General features: G+C 43.3%; 1 non-coding gene across 1 annotated transcript; it reads right to left on the bottom strand.

Annotated features, from left to right (window-relative positions):
• Nucleotides 1–261: 261 nt before the first annotated feature.
• Nucleotides 262–368, bottom strand: LOC147950024 (small nucleolar RNA R71). Its single transcript, XR_015565414.1, has one exon. It is a non-coding gene; the product is annotated as a small nucleolar RNA R71 (small nucleolar RNA).
• Nucleotides 369–9654: the final 9286 nt, after the last annotated feature.

Genomic DNA, 9654 nt, shown 5'->3' with positions numbered 1-9654 from the left:
ATCTCCATGATCCAAGGGAACAAGTTTCACGGGTTACCTATGGAGGAACCACTCGATCACCTGGACGAGTTTGACCACCTTTGCAGTCTCACCAAGATCAATGGAGTAAGTGAGGATGGTTACAAGTTGCGACTCTTCCCATTCTCCCTGGGAGACAAAGCTCATCAATGGGAGATAAACATTCCCAAGAGAAACATCACCACTTGGGACGACTGCAAGAAAGCCTTCTTGGCCAAGTTCTTCTCCAACTCCAGAACAGCACGTCTCAGGAATGAAATCTCCAGCTTCACTCAGAAAAACTCATAATCATTCTGCGAAGCTTGGGAGCATTTCAAGAGTTATCATAGTCAATGCCCACATCATGGATTCAGCAACGAGTCACTACTGAGCAATCTCTACCGTGGCGTACTTTCGTAAATCCGCATGCTGCTTGACATTGCTTCTAACGGTAACTTCCTGAACAAAGACGTTGATGAAGGATGGCAGCTAGTCGAAAATCTCGCCCAGTCTGATGGCAATTATAACGAGGATTATGACCGCACAGTTAGAGGAGAGTCTGGTTCTGAGGAGAAGTACAAGAGGGACCTTTGGAATATCAATGACAAGCTTGACCGCCTCTTGCTCAGTCAACAGCAAACCATCGACTTCGTCTCTGAGGAAGACCCTTTTCACGTTCAGGATGGGGAGGGTGAGCAGTCTGAAGAAATCAGCTACGTCCAAAATCAAGGTGGATACAAAACAGGTTACAACCCCTACATGACGAACCCCAATTTTTCTTACCGGAGCACCAATGTTGCAAATCCACAGGATCAAGTGTACCCTCCTCAACAACAACAACAACAAGGCCAACAAAAACCTTTTGTGCCTTACACTCAAGGATTCAAGCCTAAACAACAGTTCCATCAGGTTATCACGCTCCTTCCGGACCACCACCAGGATTTTCACCTCAACAAGTTCAAACTACTCAAGCTCCAAATCAAGAAATGAAGCACATGATGCAACAACTTCTTCAAGGTCAAGCTAGTGGTTCTCTGGATACTGCTAAGAAGTTTGTTGAACTCAGTCAGCGGATGGAATGTTCTTACAATGATCTGAATGTCAAGTTTAAAGCTCTTAACTCCAAGATGAAGTATATGGAAGACAAGATTGTTTCTACTTATACCCCAATAATTGGCCAACTACCTGGAAAAGCAGTTTAAAACACACAGGACTATGCTACTATCCATGCCATCACCACCCAAGCTATAGATGTATGGTTCACTGAGGACAATGAGAGTTTAGATGGGGAGGGTGTTCTTCAAGATGAAGTTCAGATAAAGAATCATGTCGAGGTGCTCAAGGATCCAATTAAGTCAGCCAAGCAATCTGATCCTGAAGCTACTAAAGAACCCGCTGCTCCCAAGGATAAACCTGTGAGATTCATTCTTCCACCATACAAGCCACCTCTACCATTTCCAGTGAGGTTTAAGATGCAGCTTACTGAGAAGTATAAAACTCTGTTTGAAAAAAAAGTCAAGGATATTGAACTTAGGATGTCTTTGCTTGATGCATTTGCACTTGTGCCTCAGTATCAAAAGTTTTTAACTGATTTGGTAACATAAAAGACCAAAGATAAGGAGGAGATAGCTAAAGGAGCTCAAGCTAAGGCTCTAGAAGATGAGAGGGGAGTGCATGTCATAGGTGGGGTTATTCATGAATGCAAGGCTGTTATTCAGAAAATGATTATCCCAAAGAAGCTAGAGGACCCTGGTTCTTTCAACTTGCCTTGTTCTCTAGGTCTATTGGCCTTCAAAAAGTGCCTACGTGACCTTGGTTCTTCAATAAGCCTCATGCCACACTCTGTAGCTCAGAGGCTAGGATTCATCAAATACAAGTTATGCAACCTCCGCTTAATATTGGCTGATAGGACTACTAGATTGCCTCATGGTCTACTAGAGAACCTGCCCATCAAAATTGGGCAAGCTGAGATTCCTACTGACTTTGTGGTGTTGGGAATGGATGAAGAGCCTAAAGATGCACTAATCCTGGGAAGACCTTTCTTAGCTACAACTGGAGCAGTTATTGATGTCAAGAAGGGGATGATTGATCTCAATATGGATAAAAACTTCAAGATGAAGTTTGATATCAAGGATTCTAAGAAGAAACCAACTATTGATAGACACACCTTCATGATTAAGAGAAAGATCAGAAAGCTGGGTTTGACATCTTTGAGGGTATGAATGAGGCAGAAACAAGGCTTTTGGTAAACAAGGGTGTGAATGAGGAAACTCTAAGAGGCACTCGAGCGTGTTCCAACTCGAGTGCAGTTGTTGCCCTCCCCAAGCGTCAAGACCTGCTTCCTAAACCTCACCAACCGCAAGAGTCAAGTCCTCTTGCGCTTGACAGTTTGTATGAACTCCAAAATACAGAGATTCTAAGGGATTCAGTGAAAAAGTTAGCAGATATGGTGAATGAGATGAGTGGGCAAATCAAGAAGCTCCAAGGTAAAATGAGAAATACTCCCCTAAGGAAATCAAGGAAGAGGTTTGGGATAATGAAGAAGATCAGTCCATTTATTATTGAACCTGGGCAGAATGTTAAAGAGTATCTGGCTAGACAAGACATTCAAGAGGGGTCTATGAAGCCTCTCTATGATCCTCCCAAAGCATAAGGAGTATGCAAAGTCAAGCTCAAAGACTTTAAACAAGCTCACTTGGGAGAAAGTCCCAAAGGTATCACTGTAAATATTATTTAGGATCTTTGTGTTTTAAATTTTTGTTTTTAGTTTTCTAGTGTTCAGGATTCTGCAGAAGGGAGTATTAGCAACAGAAAAGTAAATGTGAAAGTATCAGTCAAAAGAAGGTGCTTCAACTCGACCTAGAGAGTTCAACCACAGCCGTGCGTTCTCAACCAGACGACTCAACGACCGTCGAACCCACTCTCTCGAGCCACTCACGCTTACAAAGTCCAAGTGACTCTCTCGAGCCATATCCAAACTCCCTCAATCAAGTCGACCTCCCTCTCCTCACGTCGAAGTCCCGCTGTTCTCGCTGTTCTGAACCGACGAATCGAGCCGACCACTGCTCCGCTCGACCAACGTGTTCTCGTCGTCACCTGCTTCGTTAAAGTCAACAACGCCCACTCGACCTCGTCCGGACTTATTCACTCGAGCCGTCTCCATCCCCTACCATCAAACCACTTTGCTGTCACGCTCGAGCCACCCCCATAGTTCTCGCTCGAGCCACTTACACACCAACACAACTCGACCAGTTTCCACTCGACCGACAAGAGATCACTCGAAGCTGCACCACTCGACCAAACCTCCCTTCGACTTGAGACGCCGTTCTTCGACTCAACCGGTTGGCATATCTTAGATTGTTTCACACCACCTGTTCGACGAACTCACTCAAGCAGCTGAGGTCACTCCTACGGATCCAGAACAAGGCGAGGGACAAAGTCAGTATCACGCTCCTCCTTGGGCGAGCTCCAACTCCTTGTTTTACTTCTGAGTTACTCCTACCGTCCCTTTGTATATACCATTTCATTCATGCATTGTTTCTGTTGTGATTCTTAAATTCTTATCTCAAATTTTTCTTACACAGGAGACTGTGTAATTTAAGTTTGGGGGAGGGTTTGAGATGATGTATTTGATATTGTGTTTTGTGATTCTTATTTCACTTTTTGCATCATATCATGTTTGAGTTTGCATCCATCTATCTGCATAGTAAAAAATCAAAAAAAATTTGAAAAAAAAAAATCAAAAACTTCCACAAAAACAGAGTGTTCATGTAGTTTGCACTTGCATATTAAAATTGAGCCTAGTGTTATTCATATAGGGTTGTTGCATTTAGCATAGGGGTTGATGATGATTGTAACCTTGGTAGCATGCTGAATTCAATAGGATATGATCAAGGCCCTTGTTATTAGTTCTTTGATGCTTGTTGATTGAACTTGAAATGTAAGACTGAACCAGGTTTTGAATTCTCGAAATTGCATTCTAGTCTTGATTGAAGCATGTTTTGAATTGACGGCATTCCCTATCTATCTGAACCTAATCCTGATTTGCAATTATCTTGTTATGCATTGAAGTTGAACTCATGGATACCATATACATACTTCGATTGTCTTTCACATTTTTACCACCCTTGTCAATCCAAGTATCTGATTCCCTTCTTTGGAACAGTTCCCTGCACCCTTAACCAACCGTTCTTTCAAGCCAATTGTATTCTTGAGTGTCAGACCTTTTCCGAGTTGAGCTTTTTCGAAAGTGTTAGGTTCTAACCGACAAGAGTAGGATCCTGTGTAGTTTTAGTTCGCATTATCCGGACTAGTAGGACTAGGTGAGAACTCACTTTTGGGTATTGGGTATGGATTTGTGCAGAAAAGTAAAAGATAGAAATTCTTAAGGAGGGGGATGTGTTTTCAAAGTGTACAAGACTAGTTAAGGATTTCGATTGAGCAAAGTAAAAAGAGTTATTGGTTCTGGGCATCAAGTAAAAAGATTAGACAAAGAAAAGAAAGTGAAAACGCTTAAGATGTCTAGAGTCCTCAAAAGTAAAGAAAAGGAACCATAGTGATAATAAAGATTTCCCAATCCGCTAGAATGAAAAGAAGTGAACTCCTCCTAAGACTAAGTGTAAAGAGTTTGAGATGATGTTTCTAATGAAGGGTAGAGATAGGACCAACTTCTGGGTTAGAATGTTAGGGCTGAGTTTCCTTGGAGACCTTTGGGTAGACAGGGCGTTGCTCTTGTACGTATCAGTTGGTTTCAACCTTTAGCCTTCTCTTAAGCTCAACTCCTTTTTGTGAGAGAACCTTGTTATGTATTGATAAAACCACTTGAGAAGAAGACCATCTTTGTCTCTGACCTTTTACCCTAGCCAAATGAGTTCCATGACGTTGTTTAGCCTTATTCACGGTTCTCTGTTAATGAATGTTAAAGGGAATGATTGATAGGATTGCATGCGTAGATTAAAGATCAGAATCATTTCAATAAAGTTTTTAAATAAAGTCCCTTCACCATGCATCATAGAACTAAAAACAAGAAACTTGATTCTAACTATTTTATTCAACATGTTTTAGGTTCTGAGACCCCATTTTCAAACCTCTTTTCCATACTTTGTTCTTGTTATTTACTTGAGGGCAAGCAAAGAATAAGTTTGGGGGAGTTGATATGTATATATTTTACACTCTTTCATCATGCATTTGTTATTCATTTTGTTATCTTAACTCATTGTTTTGCATTGTTTTTAGTCTCTTTTGCATAATATGCATATCTAGGTAGTCTTTGCATTAGTCTTGCATACATCTTGAATATTGGAGTTATTTCAGGTGTTTAGGAGATGTCCAGATTGAATGGAGGTTGAAACATGCGGCTAGACCAAGCATGCCCGGAATGGACGTCATGTGACTCGACCGACATCCGACTTGGACGCGCTCCTAGGAAGAAGCACCAGCATCCCACTTGACCCATCATGCCTGGAATGAATGTCATCAATGCTCGAACCACGCTCCAACATCCACGCTCGAGCCACCACTTGAGCCATCACTCGAGCCACCGGTCGAGGGATTCAGCTTTTGATGTCTTCATGAAATTTGTACAGAATTGAGTCATCTTTCTAATTCCGTTTATTTCAAGCCAATCAGAGGTGTGGTTCAGAAGTTATCATCGTTTTAGTGAATGTGTATACACCTAGCTCGAGCCAACCTCCCCGCACCTCCTTCGAGCCGACCACACTCGAGCCACTTTCACTCACACCGCTCGAGCCACTCATACTCACATCACTCGAGCCACTCTCATGTCACCAATCGAGCCACTTTCGAGTCACCAATCGAGCCACCGCACGCACACCGACAAAATCGCGCATGTCAAGAAGACGCTCCGTCTCACACGCTTCAAGAGATTCCTGAACCGACGCTCTATCTTATCGTTTTAAGTTTTAGGGATTCACATGTTTTTACTATCAATACATTTTGTTAAGTCTTGGTTTGAGACATCTTTGATCTTGTTTTGTTCTTTTCCTTAAGGTTTTACCTAGCTTCCTAAAAAAAACGTTCTTAGACTTTGTAATCCGAGATCTTTGAGTTTATTGAGGTTTTGCATTTGATTTTTTCTGCAAAGTTGTTCATCTCATTTTTATCTATCTTACTATGCTTGATTCAATGTTTTCCAAATTCGTATCTTTGATGATGATTTCCGGATCTGAGTAGTGTGATTGTGCTTGAGGATAGGATAGATTAGGTGGAGGATCTTAGTATGTAGAGTGTTTAAGCTTAGATTCGTATGATTCCCTTATGTACTAGAGTTAGATATACTAGTTTCAATTTGATCAATTGGAACTAGGTCTTAGACATTTCCACACCCAAAAGGTGTTTGATGAAATGTCTGACCAACTAGTACCAGAGACTTACATTCCTAGCCTAAGAGATTAATTTGTGACAACCTGTCCCGAGGACCCCACTAGCCTCACTGCTAGCCACTCCAACAGACCCAAAGCTGGCCCTGCAGGGCATCGATCCTAACCCATCACTGTGGATATCCGAATCCACCAGTAGGTTATTGGTGCGACAGGCTTTCCTCGAACCCTGGTCCCCACCCTTAACAACCTTACCACAAAACAAGCTGTCACCAATTGATCTGCAGCTCTCGAGTTTTGGACTTTCCGTTACTCATAGGCCTAAACCTTGACTTTTTATTGGCTCCTCATCAGACCTAAGTCTGGATGCCATAATGTTGGCTCCTCATCGGGCCTAAACCCGCATGCCATAATATATAAGGAAAAATCTAATACTCGTCTATCCAAGTTTCCTTCCCGTGGCTCGCGTAAAACATCTCAATGTCCCACCAACCACATATCCCCTCACTGGAATACCTCATGACCACACAAGGATCATATACATGCCACAAGGCCAAACAAATGTCCTAAACAGGACCGCCACAAAGGCCAAACAATCTGTCCTAAACAGGACCATCACAAAGACCAAACAATCTGTCCTAAACAAGACCGTCACAAAGACCATCTGTCCCAAAGGACCATCACAAAGACCATCTGTCCCGAAGGACCGTCACGAAGAACATCTGTCTCGAAGGACCGTGAAGACCATATGTCCCGAAGGACCGTCACAAAGACCATCTGTCCCAAAAGACCGCCTAAACAGGCACTCTGGCTAAACAGTCCGCCACAAAGGCCACACAATGTCTCAAAAGACTGCCACACACGGGCACAATGACTCAAAAGTCCGCCACTAAGGCCACACAAGCCTCTCCAAGGCTCTCCACCACTAAAATGGACAAATTCTAACTCATATAAAACTTTCCATTTTTAGCACTTTCCACTTTTGGAAACTTCTATTTCAGAAAAATTTCCCCAAAACCCCGCCTCACGGAAACTTTGTAACCCGAGCACCACTTCATCTTGTTACTGAGTCGCACAACCAACCACCCCAAGCGACCGAGTAAACAAGAGAGATGGGCTGGAATACTCCATTCCCGCTCCAGCCACAGATTACAGATGGGACCAGGCTAGACAAGTTCAAGTCGCGTCTTGCTTCTCGTACCATTTCTTCATCCTCGCCTTCATCCTCGCCTCAAACTCCCAAGTCTGCTCCTCCACACCATCACAGTCCCAAAAGACTCTCATCAAAGGAACCATCTTCTTCCGAAGTTCCTTGATCCTCCTCTCGAGAACCCTCACTGGTCTCGCCTCCAAAGTCATGTTAGGCTGAAGACCTTCAGGAATCTTAGCCAACAACTGATCATCCTCACAAAGACACTTCCGCAACATAGAAATATGGAAAACCTTGTGAAACGCACGCATAACCTCAGGCAACTCCAGCCTATATGCTACCGGTCCCACCCGCTCAACCACTCTGAACGGACCCATAAACCTTGGACTCAAATTAGTCTCTGTCAATGACCTATTCGGACCCCGCGACATGGCCATCTTGAGGTACACTCTTTCTCCTACCTGAAACTCAAGATCTCTCCTCCTCCTATCAGCATAACTCCTCTGCCTATCCTGAGCCTCCTTCATGTTCAGCTTGAGAACCCGAAATCTTCTCTGAGGTCTCCGGAACAAAATCTGCCCCGACAAAGCAAGTCTCCAACTTATCTCCTTGGACCTCCATCCTGGGAATACTCCATAAAACAGTATCCTACTTGATCACTCATGGATCAATCACCTAAACAACACGCTTGTGCTTTTCCTTAACACTTACTGCGTCTCCACGACATAGACAAGTCTATTTCCATTCAAGAACATATCCTAGGACCGTATACGCTCTGATACCAAACTGAAACGACCGCACCCGGATTCCCAATCCATCCACCGGACACACGGGAAACAATCTCACTAGAACCCTATAATTCCGACAAGACAACCGGCGTCAACCGCTTCTGACAAAAGTTCCACAAATACTATCTAGAGCAAATTATCTCATACTCTGCAGCTACTAACAGTAATCATACAAATGTACTTCAGCTCCATAAGCATTTTACATTTATAGACTCTGATTACTGCTCCAACTGGCCACTTCATGATCCACCAAAACAAGCCACTTAAACATGTATCCCAAACACCACATCATCTAGTTACTTAGTCGCACAACCAACCACCCCAAGCGACCGAGTAACAAGTGAGGTGGGCTGGAATACTTCATTCCGTCCAACCACAGAAACATTTCTCCGACTAATCCATCGATTCACCGTCTTAGCTTTAAGCCGACATTCCTGAGCTCTAACTTGGTTCCACAATCACCACGACCTTGCTCCATAAGGTTAAAGAGGTTCTAGCTCAAACCGAGCTTGTTGGTTCAACCAACAACACAACTAACACAATTCAATCCATACAAAAGATTATATTAACACTCGAATAATTCATAAACTAACCGTTGAAATCGAAGTTCCACCGTTGGATATGAAGCCCGTACTATCACGAGTCTCTCTACCAAATTTCGTCTCGATCAGACAAGTTTTGAACCCCCAAACGCCGCCTAGAAAGAGCCATCTCGGAACAGTTTCTAGGGTTCACACTTAGCCAGATTTCACAGTTTCAGCGAATTACTTGTCCAGGAAGCAACAAACATAACTCCTCTAGATCAACTCCGAATGAAGCTATTTCAGATGCTATGGATTCTTGGCTTGATGGAGAACAAGCCGGTATAATCATCTTTCCCAACCATATAGTTTCCGGCGCCGGCGAGCCTCTAAAGTTGGCTCCTCTACACTGCCTTTATCTCCAACCTTCTTTCACTTTCTTTGTCCTCTTCAGCTCTGTTCACTTTGCTCTGTTCTACCACCACTAGAGAAGCTTTCCAGAGCCATAACATGACTATCCATCCCCACAAGAGGCTTCCCCACCTCCGCCGCATCTCTCTCTCTCATCTCCGTCATGACTCCAAAGTTATCCTCTCCTTCACGTCCTCGTGCTTCTCTCCTTCTCTCCGTTTTACTCAAACAGTTAAACCACTTATCTCACTTCCTTACACAACTTTGACCACCGCCATCACTTTTCCCTCTCACACCACCACTGAAACTCAGCCCTCTTCTCACGGTTTGGAATACGTCACGGGAACGAGAACACATCACACTACCTAAATGTCGGTTTGATCTCCTTACGAATCAAAGTCCTCATTCATATCAAACTCACAATTTTACATATACTTCCAAAACCATCT

The sequence above is a fragment of the Camelina sativa genome, chromosome 1, assembly GCF_030686135.1.
Source record: "Camelina sativa cultivar CO46 ecotype springtype chromosome 1, ASM3068613v1".
Lineage (NCBI taxonomy): Eukaryota > Viridiplantae > Streptophyta > Magnoliopsida > Brassicales > Brassicaceae > Camelina > Camelina sativa.
The sequence above is the reverse complement of the archived record's forward strand: the minus strand, read 5'-3'. Positions and strand labels throughout refer to the sequence as shown.